The sequence below is a fragment of the Rhipicephalus microplus genome, chromosome 2, assembly GCF_043290135.1.
Source record: "Rhipicephalus microplus isolate Deutch F79 chromosome 2, USDA_Rmic, whole genome shotgun sequence".
Classification (NCBI taxonomy): domain Eukaryota; kingdom Metazoa; phylum Arthropoda; class Arachnida; order Ixodida; family Ixodidae; genus Rhipicephalus; species Rhipicephalus microplus.
The window spans coordinates 136,008,357-136,027,519 of NC_134701.1; the positions used below are offsets into that span (position 1 = coordinate 136,008,357).

At 40.9% G+C, this 19,163-nt stretch overlaps 1 long non-coding RNA gene across 1 annotated transcript; it reads right to left on the reverse strand.

Moving 5' to 3' along the window:
- Positions 1-3,358: 3,358 nt before the first annotated feature.
- Positions 3,359-14,109, reverse strand: LOC119170709 (uncharacterized). The gene is made up of 3 exons (XR_005109727.2): positions 13,737-14,109; positions 4,984-5,070; positions 3,359-3,399 (listed from the first exon to the last, which is right to left on the reverse strand). It is a non-coding gene; the product is annotated as an uncharacterized LOC119170709 (long non-coding RNA).
- Positions 14,110-19,163: the final 5,054 nt, after the last annotated feature.

Below are 19,163 nucleotides of genomic sequence, written 5' to 3' on the forward strand. Positions count from 1 at the left end.
AAAAGTGGTCCCTACATGACAAAATTCTCTGTAACTGCTTCCCAACAGGACAAGCTTTCTTTGCATACCTGCATGGCAGAAACTCTTGCGATATGAAATACTCCCTACAATCCTACATTTATCTCCTGCATCTATTCCCCGTTTCTCAAGTGAGTGATGATTGTGCTCTTTCCTACGTGCCTTTTCCAAGATCCCTCAGCATGACGTGTGTGGTGTGAAAAGATTGATTCGCACAGGAAATTGATATGAACCCTGCAATTGATGTCAAGAGATTTAATGCACTGCTATTACATTAAGACTTGTGGTTATTGGAACACATTTTTCAATGAGTGTCCTCCCTTATTAAATTGTACTTTTTGGCTAGTTAGTTTATCCTGACCTATAGTAGAGCACAACAGGAGAAACAACAAACATTGAAAATAAAAAGAATACAAGCACTATGTTGTCTTTGTGTTCGTCTCTCCGTCCACTATGCGCTACCACATGGCGTAACAATTTGCCCCGATTAGTCAGAAAGCTGTGAAGCATCACGGACACGCCTGAAGATTCCGTAATGATAATCTTATTAGGACATATAGTACACATGCAAAGATGATGGCTTGCTAGCCAGAATAATTGTTCCGTGTCTGCTCAAGCTTCCACACAAAATACCCCGAATTGACTAAGCAAAGGTGTGTTACCTCATCAGTACAAATATATATTTTCATACAGCTTATTACAAACTGAATAACAGATTGATTAATGAGCGTGACAGCAGTGAAGCATAACAAAAATAATAATGTGAGACTTTACGGCATGCATTACATTGCTCTGCTCACAATGTTGCAGCCAGTGTATCGCGACAAGGTACAGTTCTCACAAGACCCACTGTAACTCAGCACTGCCTCGTTTCTCTGAAACAATCTACCAAGCGTGGCACTTAAATAGCTTCAAAAACAGCACCTTCGTTGATATCATTGCTTACAATCATGTTGATTGAGATTACTTGTAAAGTGGACAGCTTCCACAAAGACCTCAGTGCATGATGGTGATTGACATGGTGTTATTAATGGTGTCATTAAATGTAAGAGCATAATGACTTACATCAACAAGCGAACACTAACAGTACTTGAAAAATGCCAGCAGTAACTCACAATACTCCTAGGAAGAATGAAGGTAACAGATTGAAAGACATATGATTGCCCCTCCTTATTCTGTCTAAGATAAAGAGAGCTTAAAGAGAGCTACATTGGGCAAGCAGAGTTTTGGAGAAGTTGACAAAAAGTGCACACACGAAGCGACCACAAATCTTTGCTGGCACAGCCTTGGAAACATTCGTTGATCACTTGAAATGTAAGCTGAGTGTTATGGCAGAACCGCTCAAGAGACAGGACAGTGAACACTTGGTGGCACAGTGCTGACCAAGAAATAAGTGTCCACAGTAAGTGCGATGACGGTACCGTCTTCACTGTCACTTCATATTGTGCAAAGAAGTGGTCACAAGATGACACATCATTCCCCTGAAAACCTCACCCAACATGTTGTGCCTTGCATCAACACCTGCATGGCAGAGTTCCACTCCCTGCAATGCCAGCACTCTGTTCTACATTTATTTCCCAGATGCTTAAGCGAGTGATGATAGTGCTCTTTCTTGCACTCGTTTTTCAACATTCCTCAGCACTAAAAGTGTGGGATGCGACTCGATTGATTTGCACACGGACTTTATATGAACCACGATATTGATGTCAAGAGATTGCTTGCACTGTTGACATAGTAGTTACTGCAATCACACTTATTTTCCCTGATCACATTGTACTTGTGGGCATGTAGGTTGATAAATACGGCATAAAGAAGCACACAACGGGAGGAACAAGAAACACAAAAACAAAAAGACAATACAATAATTCAGTTGTGCTTAAGTTTTTGTGTTTATTTTGTTTCACCCACTGAATGCTTCCATATGCTGTAGCAACTGTCCCTGATTGTTTAAAATGCCGTGAAGCATCACGATCACATATGTGGATATTCAAATGATAACAATAATTATTACATAATGTACAAGCACACAGATGATGACCTGTTAAGTGCTTTGTTTCGTGTCTGTTTATGCTTGTTCAAGATTTCTTTCTTTATTAATTTATTGAGAACAATTACAAAATTGTGCAAGGAGGCACGGGAAAAGGCAGACATTGCCTGACTGGCCCGTGCCACTCATACAGCAGTAGCCAGAGAAAGAAATTCACAAATATAGAAGGGTACATGGAAATCAAATACTGCACCTCTGATCAATATTACACAGTCATATAGCAAAAAAGAGAAGAAAACATAAGTACAATTTAAAAAAATGTACGCACTACTCTCGAGCAGAAAAAGAAAATCGCATTATACTCATCTAAACACACATACAAAAAAATTTTAGAACAACTTGTAGGGCTCGCAATCCACATGTGGGCAGAGAAAAAGAAAAATGGACAATGTATAACATTCATACAGAACCATAGTATATTTTTATTTGCATCAGTCTTCTCAAAATAAGAATTCTTTGATTGTTTTTTGATATGCTTGCTTTCGCATTCTGGATTTGAGATCTATAGTAAAGGTATAGTCATTGAGGAGGTTAGGAATTCGAACCACAAAAAATCTTAAATTGACAAAGCAGAAGTGCTGTGGCATATCAGTACAAAAAAATTTTTTCCTAGAGCTTAGTACAAACTGGTGAACTTAGTACTAAACTGGTTAATGAACAACTCAGTAATAGAGCACAATAAAAATATTCATGTGAGACTTTACTTCATGAATAACTATGCTTTGCTCCGAATAATGAAGCCAAGGTATCGTAACTAAAGCTCACAGCTTTAAAAGGCCTACATAAATCTGCACTGCCACAATTCTTTGAAATAATCCGTGAAGTGAGCCTTCAATCGAACTTTCACCGATATGATCACTCACATTCAGGCCGATCGAGGTGTCTTCTTAAGTGGACACTCTGCACGAACGTCTCAGCGCACGAAGGTTACAGATGCGAATGCTTGGTTGTATGCATTTTGCGGTGGGTGTACAGTGAGGACTGTTGTACAAAGGTCTTGAGGCATACGTGGCATTGATACGCACGCTCGCCCGTATGAATGCGCACGTGTTGAGATAGAGTTTTCTTTGTACGGAAGCTCTTGAGGCATTTGGTGCATTGATATGGCCGTTCACCCGTGTGTGTGCGCACGTGATCTTCAAGATGGTGGCTTCGTAAAAATCTCTGGGGGCACAAGTGACATTCATGCGGTCGCTCTCCTGTGTGACGCATGGTATGTGTTTTGAAATGGCTCAAATGCAGTGTCTTATAGTCACACTGTTCACAACACAAAAAACTTCTTTGGCGAGGTCGCTCAACATCTGCAGTTGGTGGACTGTTGAAAGAGCACAAATCTGCACAAAGAAAACAAATAGGTTTGTGAAAAGCTGTATATTTTTGAAACAAAAAATGTTTTTGTGGCATTTCACTCGAGAACTACACTCTATATCTATAAGGATTGCTGAGTGTGGGCATCAATATTTTTTCGTGACCACCTTCAGTTCGTTGACGTGAGCTTAGTTCCAACAAACAAGTGTTTCCGCACTAAATTTCACAGAAACGCGGCCTTTGTAGCCTTGATTATCAAGTGCCAAAAACAACAATGAAAAGAGATTAATGCTAATTGACAGATTTATGTGATGAAACCTGGAAAGGAAATTCGAAAAGCGTACTACAAAGCATATTATTTCAAATATATTCATATTCATTCTTTTACAAAAAAACACTATTGAACATAATCCCTGTTCGGCCACAGCTTCTTCAAATTTTTGATATCTTTCTCTGCATATAAGCATGCCCCTAAAATCATAATTAACGAAATTGCATGCTAATCTACACATCACACAGCAAAACAATAGAATCATCACTTGCAATTTATTTATAGCTAATGCTGAAAAAGGACAAAGATGTCTGTAATAAAGGGCATCAAATACATCCAAATGAAGAAAACGAGGAAGGATAAATTCTAGTACTATCTAGCAGAATCTAATAATATTTCACAGCAAGACTTGTAATTCATAAAACTGAACTCTTCTTTTCAAAAATATGTAGATAACAATGACGCATCGCGTGAATATACGGAAACATTATGTGAACAAATACGTGAGCATTACAGAAAACATTGAATAATTAAGAAAGCAAGCCGCAGAAAGAATTGGTTGCAAAAATGCAACGTGCTTAGAAGATACGGCACTCAACAAAATCATCTAAGGTATTAAAACAATGCAGACAACATGTGTCCATATAAGAACGTTTTCCATTGAAGATTGACCTCCCAATCTCCTGATGGCTAGAGAGAAAGAGAGAGGAATAAAAATTACCAAATGTAAAAGTAAGCACAAGCAAACTCGCAAAGGACATAAAAATTGCTGCTGAATAAAATACCACAATTCATTGAGCAAGTTTTGAGCTAGCAATGTAATCCCCGTCAAGTTTTGCTACAACGATGATCATTTCTTTGCAGAGCCTTTAGTACAGAAGCCTCAGTTAGACGATTCATATCTAGAGCGCACTGCGGGCCTCAATGTTAAGCTCCTGCGGTAGCATCTACATTTTTCTGAGTCTGAGCCATGTCTCTACGATGCATTTTGCTCTTTTATGCAACTAAGACTGTCGATAACCTTAAAACGAAGGATTGACGCACTGGTGAAGTTTTTCACAGCAAACAGCGAATCAAAATTTCATCCTTGTTGCCACTGTAATAGTTGACAGGAAACAGTCAGAGGAAAATGAACCGTTCACCTAAATAAGCCTATATAATAAAAAGAAACATGAACGAAACTGAATTCCTGAAAAGATATATCCATTCTTGGAAAAAATTGCCACGCCTTTGTGGAATGCACAGCACTGTCACAGTGAAAGCTGGAAGAGCACTTTTTCAGAGCCTCTTTTTGACACTTTTTAGGTAAATGCTGCAAGTACACTCACAGGGTACCCACCATGCCATTAATAATTGTATAGTAGGCAGGCATTCACAATGCATCCTTTGTCATTCTTCGAGAAGAGTGGTACTACCCACTGCACACCTGCAAGAAAGTTTGCGCAATTTTTTCGTGCTGTAGCTGGCGACGGTGAAAAATTGTGCCAGAAGCTTTTGTAATCCCAACAAGGGGTATGCGCTATAGTTAATAAGTAAACAAGATGAAGCATTTGTAAACAGTCGAAGCATTCGACGACCCACTTGTAGCACAATTTGCATTATGTGACACCTGGTCGTTCCTTTGCTGCTCTTTGTGCACTGCCTGTTGAGCGGCTGTTTAGACTGGCCAAGATGGGTCTGTCGTCCACAATGTGTATCAGCTTCCACAGATATGTCCCTTTAGATAGGGCAGTTGCATCAGCATAACATTATTTGCAACTGAAAATTTTATTTCGAAGTGGCCACTAATAAATACATCACACGTATGTATGTCATATACATAATATATTTATTAGTGTTCGCTTCGTAATAAAATTTTCAGTTGCTAGTAAGTGCTTGTCTGTGTCCTCTCCGAGTGTGTGTATATTTAGCGCTTGTTTCATCATGAACCTTTACCAACACGCCCAACTGGCAGTCATCCTGAACATTATCTGGAGGTGCATCAAGTGCTCCACAACATAGTCGTGCCTGGGCAGATGAACATATCACCTGTAATTTGAGAAAGATTGGATCAGGCCTCTTCAAGGAGAGTCTTGACAGGTTACGGTTCTAGGATCAGCCGATAGAATCTTTTAGTCCCCTGTGGGAGCATGCACGGTGCATGTAAGAGTTCTACTATATGTCCGACGAAATGAACGAGCCATTATTTACCAGGTCATTAACAAGACAAATATTAAGTGACCCTTACATGATGTCATGGATGTAAAATGAGTAATTAATTAAATTAGCAAATTCTCCTATGTGGACTAGAAAACACAAACAACATTTAAAAAATGCAAACACTTCTTCACAATGCTGGGAGGAGGAATAATAGCCTCTCGTTTCACTGTCAAACATAATGAACGCTACATTGGGCAGGCAGAGGTACAGAGAGGTCAACAAAGAGTGCACACATGAAGTGACCACAAATGTTCACTTGCAGAGCATCCGGAACTACCACAGATTACTTGTGAAGTAGGCCGAGTGTAATGGCACCACAGCTCAAGAAATGGGACAGTGGAAGAGTGCTGACACTAATGGGGTACTGACACCTTTTTTTGTCTGAGGCGAACTTACTCTGCCATACAATTCTCCTATATAAAAAGAGGACTCTGAGCAAGTTCGATGCACAGCAAATGTTTATAAGATATTTTATTTTGATGTTAAAGTCACGTTTCTTACAGCGCACCTACTGAGATAAACACTAACTTGTCGTCAGGCTACAGTAGTAATACTGGTGACTTCACGCAGCAGTCCGGCAAGTTGTTATGACGTCAAGCACCAAAACACAAAAAATAAAAAGTTGCGTGTTGCCCTTTCGATCGTCCGCTCGTGCTTTTCGGTTGTGCGGTAACTGTCATCCAACATACCTGCGACACGAGCTAGCGAAGTCTGAAATAGCGTGCGTGCACACAAATACAAGATTACGCTTTTCAGAAGGCAAATGAATTGTTTGATTTTGAATTGGTCGTCATGGCACCAGTGTTTTGCGCCGTGTATGGTCTTGCGCCAGTGAAACGGAGCACAACAGGAGCTTTAAATTTAGCTTGTACGTATACTTCAGCGATGACCGACGATTCGTGCCTAATACGTTTTTGTATTTATTCTTTCATTTTAAATGTTTGACGAAAACGATCTCTTCACATGCTTGAATACCTTAGTCATCATCATTAGGCCCCCCAAAACTGAATGCGGAACTTCAAGGCACCCAAAAATGCCATTATTATTATTATTATTATTATTATTATTATTATTATCATTATTATAATAACTTGAAGAGAAATTGCAAGGCTTCTCTAATTATGGTGAACAGCCACAGTCACACACAATCTCAGCACCGCCTTAGAACAAGAAAAAAAATTATGACATAGAGTAAATGAATCAAACCATAACTACATTCATTCCTAAAATGCAGCTGCAGTTAGGTTAAAACACTAGGGCAAGAAGTAAGCAAACTTTCCAAAATCATACAAAAATGAAAAAAAGAAACAACAATCTACAAAAGCTACTCACTCAAGATCTAAAGTTGAATTAACTGAGCTAAAAGGGATGATTAACAAAAAAAACAATGCCAACATGGGAATTTATAGCACCAAAGAATTAGATGAAGAATTCAAACTAAGGACAGAGCCTGACAACAGAAAACTAATTACAAATGCACCTTACCTAACCTAACCTAACCTAACAGATAGAGTAACATAATCAGCAGTCTCAACATCTATAGTAAGGTGGCAGAAGACTTTTACTACAGCTCACGAATAAGCCACCTACCTGAGAAAGAAGCCAAAGTTTAACAAAAAACCTAAACTCCATGAGTAAATATTAGCAAAGTTAGAAAGAAACATAATATCAGAAGCCTAACCAGAAACGAATCTCCTTGGATACCCTGCCCTGAGAGAATGGAATAGAGCCCTACAAAACATGACCAATAAAAAGTCATGCAGCGAAATTGTTGACTTGATCAAAGATGGAGATCTCGTGTTTAACAAGCTTGTGACGCTTTCTGCACAATGCCTCAGGTACTGGCGAATCAAATGTACAACCAAACTGTAGAAATGCCAATACCAAACAAATACAAAAAAAAAGAGATGAAAGATTTAAAGAATTATACACAGATAAACAGATGTCGCACTGTGGATCATAGTCATGCGCTGTCAAACTGAAAACTCTGCGAAATGGAACACATCCATTTATTTACTTAGCTTGCAGAGACTAATAAAAGGCATTCGACTCGGTAAAGATACCAGCAGTCTTACAGTAGCTAGTGCATAATGCATGCATGAATACCCTGGCCAACATCTACAGAGAGTCCAGAGTAGACAGACAGACAGACAGACAATAAACTTTATTAAGGTCTTCAGAGGCGACTAGAAAAGTCCCTTTATGGAGGAGGAGCTGTCGCAGAGCAGAAAAATTTTATTCGTGAAGTGCATCTGGCAAGGAGACGAAATTCGAGCAATATTTACAGCATGCTTAGCAGAAGGATTTGAGCCACCATGTTACATTTACAAAGAATATCTCGGTACTTACGCTTTGCAAATGACATTTTGCTTTTCAGCAGTGGTGCCGTTAAACTACACTGAAATGAGGGTCTAAACCGAAAAAGTGTTCAAGTAGGGTTACAGATAAATAAGTAAAAGACAAGGATCTAATATTTCGAGGCCAAACAAGAGAGCGAGAGTCCGCAACAGCACAATAGAATCTTTACAATATATATGTATTCAAGACAGATATTCACAGGACACACTACTCATGAAAAGGAAATTCACCAAACAATATGCACGGGCTAAAGCTTTAATTGCAGACATTCCCAAATCCTAAAAGGCAATTGACAACTGTCCCTAAAGCAGAAAGTGGACTACTATTGTATGCTGCAAGTACTAACATATGGTGCAGAAACTTGAATGATAGTAAAAAAAAGAAGAAGAAAAAAGTCCAGAACAGACCAAGAACTATGCAAAATAGAAACAGAAAATGATTAGCATAACATAGAGATATTGAAAAAGCAGAGCTCGATAGAGCACAAACAGGGCTAGATGACATTCTAGCTGACATTAAGAAAAAAAAAAAGGTGGACCTGGGCAGGTCAAGCAATGTGAGGGAAAGACAAGTGACCAGTTAGAGAGATTCTGTAGCTATGAAAAGATGGAAAAAATAGCTGAGAAAGGTAGAAGGCTAGATGGGATTTGCACGCATAAGATCGAATAAGCTTGCACAGGGTTGGGAAAATTGTAGGTAACTGGGGGAAGCCTTTGTATAGCATTGGACATAAAAAAAGGCTGATATACAAGTAGAGCATGTGTTATCGAGATGTTGCACATCGCAGGTTAGTTTCAATACCAACAGGTTATTCAACTCACATTGCAGTGCTACTGCTTAAGTATTGTAGTTGTACTACCAACTGCTTTTCGACGTTTCTAGCAACGTTGAAAGATGTCTGGAACATTTATCAGAACCATGTACAGCCATGTCCCCAACTCTGTACAGTGCATTTGCAGCCAGGCTTAATGATCCATGGCACCTTGCGGAAGTTGTGGGCTCCAACGTGACGTTTCTAGGAGCACGCGTGACCTAATGAACATGCAGGGCTGCTTTGCGCAAGTGTGACCATGTTAAAAGGTGTGCCTGTTTAATCGTAGATGCATGGTGCCTCTGGGCGCTTTCAGCATGTAAATTCTGAGAGATGACGAGTTTTGACAAATAACACATGCCTGATTAGGCACTTTTTATTTTGCCTGGTCAAGTACGATACAGTTGGCATTGCTAAACTTCTTTAGCACCAACCACTAAAGCACATTGCATGAAGGAGGTAAAAAAATAAGCACACCTGCCACCACAATTTGAATTTTAAAATTTTACATATTTGATAACACAACCAAATGGAGGCATGACTTCCCCGAAAGGCCATGTTCAACAAGAAGTGAGTGCTCTTTGTGGAGAAGTCCCACCTTCATGTTACGAAAGTATGTGAAATCATAATTTGTGCCAGTAGGTGTGCTTTCTTTACCTGCTTCGTGCACTTTTCTTCAGTTTGGACCTGGAGTGGCTGGCACAGAAGAAGTTTCGCAATGCCAAGCCTTCAGCAGCCCACATCACTGAGGCAAACTGGAAACTGAAGATGAGGCATGCCTGCTGTTTCCTACTGAAGAAGCCTGTTCGCACGACCTGGGAAGGCCTCACTGGGCTGGGAAATGTTTTATGTTCACATTGCAGAAAGTGTACGTACGCTATGTACTCAACAAAGGCCCAAAATTTCGCCACAAACCTATGTTGCTGGCTCACTAATTACTGGCATTGTACCGATGAGTTGCGGAAAGAGTCAATGTCACAGTTAGGGACTATTGCTTACAAGACATTGTCTAAGCTCTAGCAAGAACAGGGGAAAAACCCTCTTCGTCAGGAGGATATGTTGGTGGGTGTTGTCATTCTTCAAGTGCAACAATTTGTGGCCATTTCAAGTGGATAAAAGTAGTGGCTGCGTAGTAATGAATGTAGATTTGTGTATATTCAAGGCAAGACAAGCAGTCTACATGAACTTCGTCAAGTTAAAAGTAATCAAAACAAGAGCTTTGAAAAGCAAGGCAGTGGCTCTGAGTAAGGACTTGGAACTTGCACAACTAGCAGAGTCTATTGCATACTGCAGCTAGCAAAAAAAACACCCTTTCTGTGTTATTTATGGTCAAGACGCATAAGCCGGGTGTTTCGTTCAGGACAATTGTGAGTGATTGAGGTATCTGGCAGAACATGATTAGTCAGTTTTTAATGAAGCGGCTAGACTCGGTTGTCATGAGATACGCATTTCTGGAAATTTCCCATGCATCATCCACTTTCTTTAAAGAATCCTTCGATAGGTAATTGTTCTTGATAGATGTTGAGGACCTATTTTATTCTGTCCTGCATGGTGAATTGTTTTTCTACATAAGAAGTTGCACAAACAAGAGTGGTGTGGTTGCCTTCAGGAATGTTGTGGGCATGGCAGTATAAGCTTTTATGGCCCTTCTCAAGTTTTATGTTAAAGGTAGCTCGTATGTTGCTCCTGTGTTGTGGAATTTTTTAAGTTTGACCGTAATTGCTGTTATTACGTTCCACCATTTTAATTAGTGGGAGGTTCTGGAAGTTCTTACGTACGATGATAATTTTATTTTTATTTTAAAGCAACTAACCACCGTCAAATATTAGCCCATTGTTAACAATGTTCTAGCAGGTTTTCGCAGACTGAAAAAGGAGTGGTGTTTACACATGATTTGAAGGCTTGTGTATTTTTGCAGTTTTTGGCTTAGGGCATTGCCTTGCAGAGTCGTCACAGCTGTTGGCTTTTTTGTCTAGGTGTGCTGAAAAATGGCTTCTATATGAGTTAACGCATTCCAAAACTGTGAATGGGCCATAGCTGAACAATGCCCACAGTATGCATGTGCAGGGTCGTGCTCACACGTTATGCAGAAGACTTTTCAGAATTGATTGGACAGGTTGTCTGTGGTTGGTTTCCTTCGCATGCTCCTTAACGCTGTAGTTGAGTTGCTCCACCAGACTATCACATGAGAACACCACGGTATTGGGGTAGAGCAAGAGTGCAGAACAGCGAGACCTGAAGTTATACCGGGTATGCACCGAGCTGCACACGACCTAAAAATGGTAGCAAACAGAGATGGTATGCCACTTCTTTTTTCTGCGCCACGAAAATCATCTCAGCTTTCTCATGTATACTATATGATGGAAGCAACAAAGGCACGCCAATCATGCACAAAATGTGCCAACGTAGTCGTTTATGAATTTGCACTATCCTACGGCAAAAGATGAATGTTGGCCGGGCACGAATATGCGTGAATGAGCATGCACAGGAACGTGAGCTATCATTAAAAGATAAAGATGGGGCACATTTGCTGACACGTTGCGATTCTCATAAGTGTGAGCCGTACCTGGACAAGGTTTGGAATATTGGCAGAAGCATGGACACAACTACTCGAAAATGCATGGATGCATCCTGTATAAAATCACGAGGTTCATTAGGTATCAGTGATACTTTGTCTTTCTGGTAGGTAGAGAACACGTTCACAGATTGCGAGTAGTTAGTATGCTCTCAATGTGAGCCTAGCTTACTCCACACATGTGTGCCTATAATTTTCGATGCAGGATATGATGAATAAACTATGGAAACATTGAGCTCCCCTAGACCCCTTTTCTTATTATACTGTCATTAAAAACAGCCATATCTTCGTGGCTTCCACAAGAATGTGGACCGATTAGAATAGCAAAGAGTACTTCTAGCCTAACCTTTGTGTCTTGAAAATCTGTAGGGGCAAATTTGACATAAAAGAGGGACACTGTGCCTGGGTGATGCAGACCAGGGAGACATGAGGCTATGACAAGTTATCGATATGTAATGATGAGGAGAATGAATGCAGTGATTGTGCGAGCATTTCAAGCTAGAAAAAGGCTAGGAGTGATCAGTGCCTTCTGTAGCATAAGCCATGAAATAACAAAAGCAACCATCGTCACCTCTGCCACCATCTGGAACGTAAGCACTACCAAAGGCTGCATTCATTGTTCTTCTGCACAGGCTTACGGCATGCGGCTCCACAAAAGTGAAGCGAGGGCACATAAATGCTTCAATGTGGGTGCATACTCAAATCTGTTGCAGCAAAATTATTAAAAAAATCACTGCTTTTTTACCTAGTCGTTTCAAAAAAACTTTAAATCGGTCTGAAGACAACGTTACATTCTATAGATTTTTGCTGGTGAATGGTAATTCTTCGTTAGATTAGAAAATTCGTAAGATCGTTTTGCTAGGTAGAGTTTTATTAGTATTTATTAGTAAAAATTACAAATTGGGGAGCCATGAAAATTTTGTAAACTGGGGGTGGGTGCTGGAGACGACACTTTGACAAGTGGACTTGTCCTTTATAAGGCTCAACAAAATCTCGAGAAATTTCGTTCAATACAAGAACCACATTACTTTATCATTGTGCCTATCCCATGGAATGAAGTTCTTTTTTATGATATAAAGGAGCCGAGAAATGTAACTTGATGCTATTTATTAATGCACACACGTACCAACAAAGACCAAAAGCTTGTATCGTGGACTGACTACTAAACGGGGACAAATGTGCTAATCTGATAGTGAAGTAAAACTCACATCCTTTTGATTAAAAAAATAACATGCAGGAAAACTGGTAATAAGACCCAAAATGACAGTGTACTTCTTAAAGAATGAAAAGTCCTTCAATTTTCCGTGTAATACTTGATTTATCAAGACCAAACACATACATGTGCTTGAACGTATTGTAAAACGGGGCAGGACTACACGGACACTAGAGAAGGGACAGATCGCTCTTGTGCCCGCATAGTCGTGCGCTGTGTTGAAATATGTTAATCACCAACTGGTCCAGCTTTCAGTCCTTCTGTGTACATGTGCTTATTAGCGGACGTCCCATTATTACAGACCTAGCTACCTACTACGATGCACCTTTTCAGCATAATTTTGATAGAATACTTTGTATATGTAGTAAACTATTTTTCTTGCATGTTCGTCTACTGACGCAACCAGCAGCCAAGAAGCTAGAGACCACAAGAACGCACAGAAAGGGTTTGAGCATTCGCACGTGCGATCATACCGCTGTCACACGGGCACTTTTGATTGCAATCAGCTAGGGCGTCTGCGCCAAACTCGATCCGGGCCAGCAGCGACAGACCAGTCGATCTCGATCAAAAGTATTCGAGTGACACCAGTATTAGTCACCTCTAACTGCCCGAACTAATCGGATCAAATACGGTGCAGCCGTCATCTAACTGCGGTATAAAAGGGTACGACGCAGCAAACAAGAACCCGTGTGACAGTGGGGTTGTCAGTACAGTGCGTCAGACCCTAAATCTCATACGGAAGTATGTCTGCACAAACATGATCACGCCTACGCGGGAGTAATTCACCGCTACGGCTCGCATGAGCCAGCCAACAATAACGTGTCATCAAAAGTGCAGGGAACTAAATTTGTCAAACAAAACACCGCACAGAACACACAAGACAGCCAGCACATGACCATATCACATCGACGCGGGATGTTGGTCATTCAACGCTACCGTTTGCACGAAACACCCACGGCGCTTGATCTCCCCCCTTTGAAGGATCGGTCAGCCGAGAATCACTGCCACAGAACTATATTGACAAAGAATATTACCGCAATCCATACACACCGCCGCACACCACCAAAATTAACCTTGACCAACGCCTCCTCTAGAAAGATGCCTGAGGAATGGCTCGCGCTCCCAGCGGAGCTGGCCTGCCTTGTTTTAAACAAGCTCCACGCGGTGGCGATCGCGACCGACACTACAGGAAAGGAATATGGAAAAGGGTCATGGTTCCTGGGCTGACGTTCGGCAATGCGGTCTTGCGCATGAGATCAGAACTTCAAGCAAGTTTAGAAATTAAGCAACGAGGAATAGGTAGGCTTGCTTTAGGAGCTGACAGGAATACACCAAATAGAGAGTAGAAGCTGGCTGGCTGGATGGATGGATATGGCTGTACCCTTTAGATCGGGCGGTGGCTAGCGCCATTAAGCCGTAATACTTAATGAATCAAAAATTATATTTATTTTTTTTCTTAAAAAGTGATTTTGGAATTCGTACTTCGCAGTGCTGATTTTTCCTTACTGAATCTAAAATCTAACCTATCTTCCTCATTACCGCAGATGTCCATCAATCTCTGCAAATCTTCCTTGTTGTTGGCCATTAGCACTATATCATCAGCGTACAATAATGCTGGTGTGTCTGATAAATAGGTTTTCCTTGATTGACTAAAGAGAGGTTGAAGCCAAGTCCACTTCTCTTTAATTTTGCCTCTAATACTTGTAGGTACATCATGAATAATAAGGGTGACAGTGGACACCCCTGCCTAAGTCCCCGTTTCACCTCTGTGGGTTGGATACTTGTTTTTCCCACTTTATAACTACCTTGTTACTTTTATAGATTTCCTTTAAAAGAGTAGTGACTCCATCTTCCACACCCAGTGTGTCCACTATTCCCCGCATGTCCTCTTGAACCACACTATCGTACGCTCCTTTGATGTCCAAAAATGCTAGCCACAGGGGCCTGAGTTCTTTTTCTGCAATTTCGATGCACTGCGTCAGTGAGAACAGATCGTCTTCCAACCTGCTGTGTTTCCGTAACTCATTCTGCAGTTCCCCCAGCACCCCCTCAGCCTCTATCCATACCTGCAGTCTTTCCTTTATAATCTGCATCACCAGCCTGTAGACCACTGATGTCACTGTTATAGGACGATAGTTGTTTATGTCATCTTTGTCCCCCTTTCCTTTATATATCATGCTCATTCTGCTAAGTTTCCATCCAGCAGGGACTTCACCATTGATTATTGTTCTGCACACTGCCTCTCTCAAAGTCTGTTTAGACTTCGGACCCAATGTCTTTATCAGCATAATTGGAATGCCATCTGGGCCTGTTGATGTACTACTTGGAACCCTCTTCTGAGCCCTTTCCCACTCTCGTTGTGATAATAAAGCCATTGTGCCACTTGATCCATCCCTGTCAATTGTGGTGCATAAGGCACTTGCTTGTTGAAATTTTTCTGTCACCCTTGTTCTTATATATTCAATAGCTTCGTCCCCTTCTAGCCTAGCACGTTGAGCTGTAGTTATAAACCTCTGCTCTGGGTTTGTTTCATTTCTTAGGGAGTTTAGATGGTTCGTAAATTTCGCAGCTGCCTTTCTGTCCTTTTTATGTACTTCTGCCAGCCACCGAGCACCCTTTATTCTAATCTTTTCATTGATCAGGAGGGATGCTTCCCTTCTAGATCTTAGAAAGATTTCCCATTTTATTTCAACATCATCTCTCGGTTCACCCCGTTGCTTAGCATGTCTGTGTTCCCTAGAGGCTTCCTGACGTTTTGCTATGGCTCTCTTAACTTCCTCATCCCACCAACTTTTGGGTTTGTGACTTCTTTTCCGGGGTGAGTTGTCCCGTGCCCTAGCAAGCTCTAGCCCAAGCAGTCTAATTAGATTTGTGTATGTCCACACAGTTTTATTATCCTCAGTGATTACTTTCTCAATTTGTTTAGTAGGAATATCTATTTGCCTTTCTGAATGAAAATTTTCCTGTAGTTGCTCGTGTTGTCTCCTTCCCACTTTTGCTGGTCTTCCAAAACTTAGCTTGATACGTTTGTGATCACTACCCAGATTTCTGGAGCCACCTTCATCTATGTGCAATCGCCTGAGCTTATCATACATTCTATGTGACATCAGTGTGTAATCTATCGTCGGCTGGAGACTTCCTACTTCCCATGTTATTTGCCCTCCACACTTCTCGGTACTGTTGCAAATGATCATATCATGCCTTTCACACATATCCTTGATCATTTTGCCTGTTGAGTCAGTATACCCATCTATATCTTCTATGTGCGCATTTATATCTCCTGGTATAATTATCTCGCACTCTCCTTCTAATTCCTCAATGTCCTTTGATATACACTCCACCATTGCCTGGTTTTCCTCTCTTGCCTTTGCTCTTCCCCTCTTAACTATAATTGTTCCATGCATCCCTGCTTGACTCTTTGCCAACCCATGCTGCTATGTATAAATGCAGCAATTCCACCTTTCTTTTTGCTGCCTTCTGTTCTATTGCAGTATTCCCATACGTAGTCCAGATTGCAGGGTGGTTGCTCCATGTCCCGAAGATGTGTCTCCACAACCCCATATACCATCAGCTCCTCCTGCCTCAGCTGCTCTTCTATCTCTTCCCACTTTAACCTATTCCTGCCACCCTGCATGTTAATATAGCCTACATCTGACTTAGCTCGGCCCTTGTGCTTACGTCGATTTCTTCTCCCACGTACTTCGTGTGGCTTGAATATTTGTGCCCCCTTAAGTCCGCATTTGGCTACACTGTTGGCCTCAGGGCTCTGGGTAGCAGTTGTATTTTTTTGCTTATTTAATGTTGAAATCAAAAACAAATAAGTTTTTTTCATATTGAGCGTCTGGGAAACCATTAGCTTGTGTGCAGACGACCATTCCGGCGATATCTGAGCCACGGGGCGGCGTTTTGTTATTGTTTATGTAGTGCTGTGCCGCACCGTTCAGACGGTCCAGCAGCGGTGTGCGCGTTTTCATGGGCCTCGCACCTAACCGTGGCGTACTGCATGTGTTCGACAGCATCCGTTCTTTCTGCCGCATTGTTAGCTACGTGATTTTCCTCCGGTGGTGGTTGTAACCAGGTGTCTGAGCTAGAAACGACTGAAGGAGCGCGCGTATGCGTACTCCGAATTTGCAGCGTCCGTCAAAATTATGCTGAAAAGCCATCATAGAAGATAACGACTGTGCTCAAGAATTCGTTCGATGAATGCCTTGCAGGGTAGTGACAGTTATGCGGTGTTGCTTCTTATGACAACGGACGATGCATTTGGGGTCCACAGGCCCTTATTAGGACTGTAATCTAATCTTGCTTTTCATGTTCCTGTACAGTTACCTCATGCTTCTGAACATTAAAGTTCCTGTTCTGCTTCGCTTAAGATGCTCACTCTTCGTAATATTGTCTTGCTCTCCGCAATATTGTCTGTATTGTAGCAAAACTCGTTAAAATGTCTACACGCACCTCTACAAGGTAACTAGATGCACCTCATTAGATGCGCGTGCTTGTGCATTCAGAAGCTGACAAAGCCGTTCGAACGATGTATACCAAGTGATTTGAGAACTCGAATAGAAAAAGTAAAACATATTTTAATGACACTTACGACAATAGCAAGTATGTGGTAAAATTGTGAAGTATACAAGGAGCAGTATATGTATAATTCAATAGATGCACAGAAATACTTCACCGCAAATATTTGTGGCTACAGCAATCAAAAAAATCTGTCGCGTTGTTTGTCTTTAAAAAATAAGAAACAGAAACTTTTGTCTATGAGCATTAGCAGCATGTATTTCAAGTCTTCTTCGGGGAGGTTTTAGGTGTACCATTCAAAAGCAAATGCAAATTAGATACTAAACAATACAGATGTAAGAAGCATAGGTCAGCAAAACTTGTGCAGCCTACTCAAACCGACTTATTAAATCTATTTTGCGCTTAGGGCTCACTCGGACTCACATTCGCGAGAATTTTCTTCAACCCCTTCGAATTCACCTTAACAGACTCATCTGATTTAGAGTGAGCTGTCTCGTGAGTTCGTTAGCCTAGAATGAGCTTGTTCAACCATGCTGTCGCTGCTCTTTAACATCAATATCTCACATAATTGGTTCTCTTCCTGGCACCTATTGACATAGTACCTTCGAATACGAGTTGTGAGTGCTCCCAAACTAGTACGGTAATTTTTCTTGAAAGCATGGCAACATAAGATATGTTTATCAAGAGCTTCCCTAGAAGAATCGGAGAGGTGGTTAGGTGAAGGCATGTCCATCTGTAATTCGCACCCCTGATCAATAAACAGTGCAATAGGGCATGAGCGATGCTGGTTTGGAATACGTTTATTAATCAGTGCAATTGGGCGTGAACGACACTGCTTTGGAATTCTTTTGAGTATACATGAGTATAAACGTGAATTCAGGTGATGCTGATAGTAATGCTGAAGATTAGTAGATAGCTTGGTAAAAACAGTGGAACTCACTTAAAAAATGTATCTTGCGCTTTGTACTCGCTCAGACTCACCAAATATTTTTTCTGAGCCTAGACTCACACTCAAAAAAAATTTTATATTACTCCCACCGACTTACTCAGACCATAGATGACTTACTGAGACCACCTATGGCAGTAAGTTGAGTGAGTTCGCCAACCTATGGTAGTAAGAAGGGGGTGTGCAATATGAATACCAATACAATTGCGAGTACACGCAAGTGTTAAACTTATGTGTATGCTAAATTCTGAGAGAAGCATTGAAGCGCGCATAATCATTTCTGTGTAATGAACATAAAGTGTACCAAAAACACAGTTTAGGTACATTTCAGCCATTTAGGTTTGGGATGATAGTCATTTTATCCAGTTATAAACTTATTCATTGATTTACTGAGCACTCAAATGAGAGGCAAACACAGAACAGAGTGGGTGTGTGCAAATTGGCTTGTAAAAATCACATAGATCCGTAAGAGAAGACATTTCAACTGGCAGGTTGTGGATAATGTCATCGAAACAGCAGATAAATAAGAGTCAAGCACAGAACATCTGAGTATACTTGGCAGCATTTAGGCATTAGGGCAAAAACTTGCAACATCACACATAAGGAACACTGATCTGGACTACAAGGAGCATATAGCAAAGACATTGTGGAGATTGTTACCATGCAAAGTAAATGTTCATATGGAGTGCTATTGCCCTTTAAACTGGGTCAATTTTGTGAACGTTTGGCGCACCTGACTGCTATGAAAGCTTTGCATTGTCTGCTTACCAACATGATATAGGTGCACATTAAGGTAATAATGCGACACTCTCTGCGACACTTCTTAAAAGATGGACATAGTGATTCTCCAGTGGAGAATCATCAAACATGTGTGAGTGCAGTTCTGCAAACAGTTG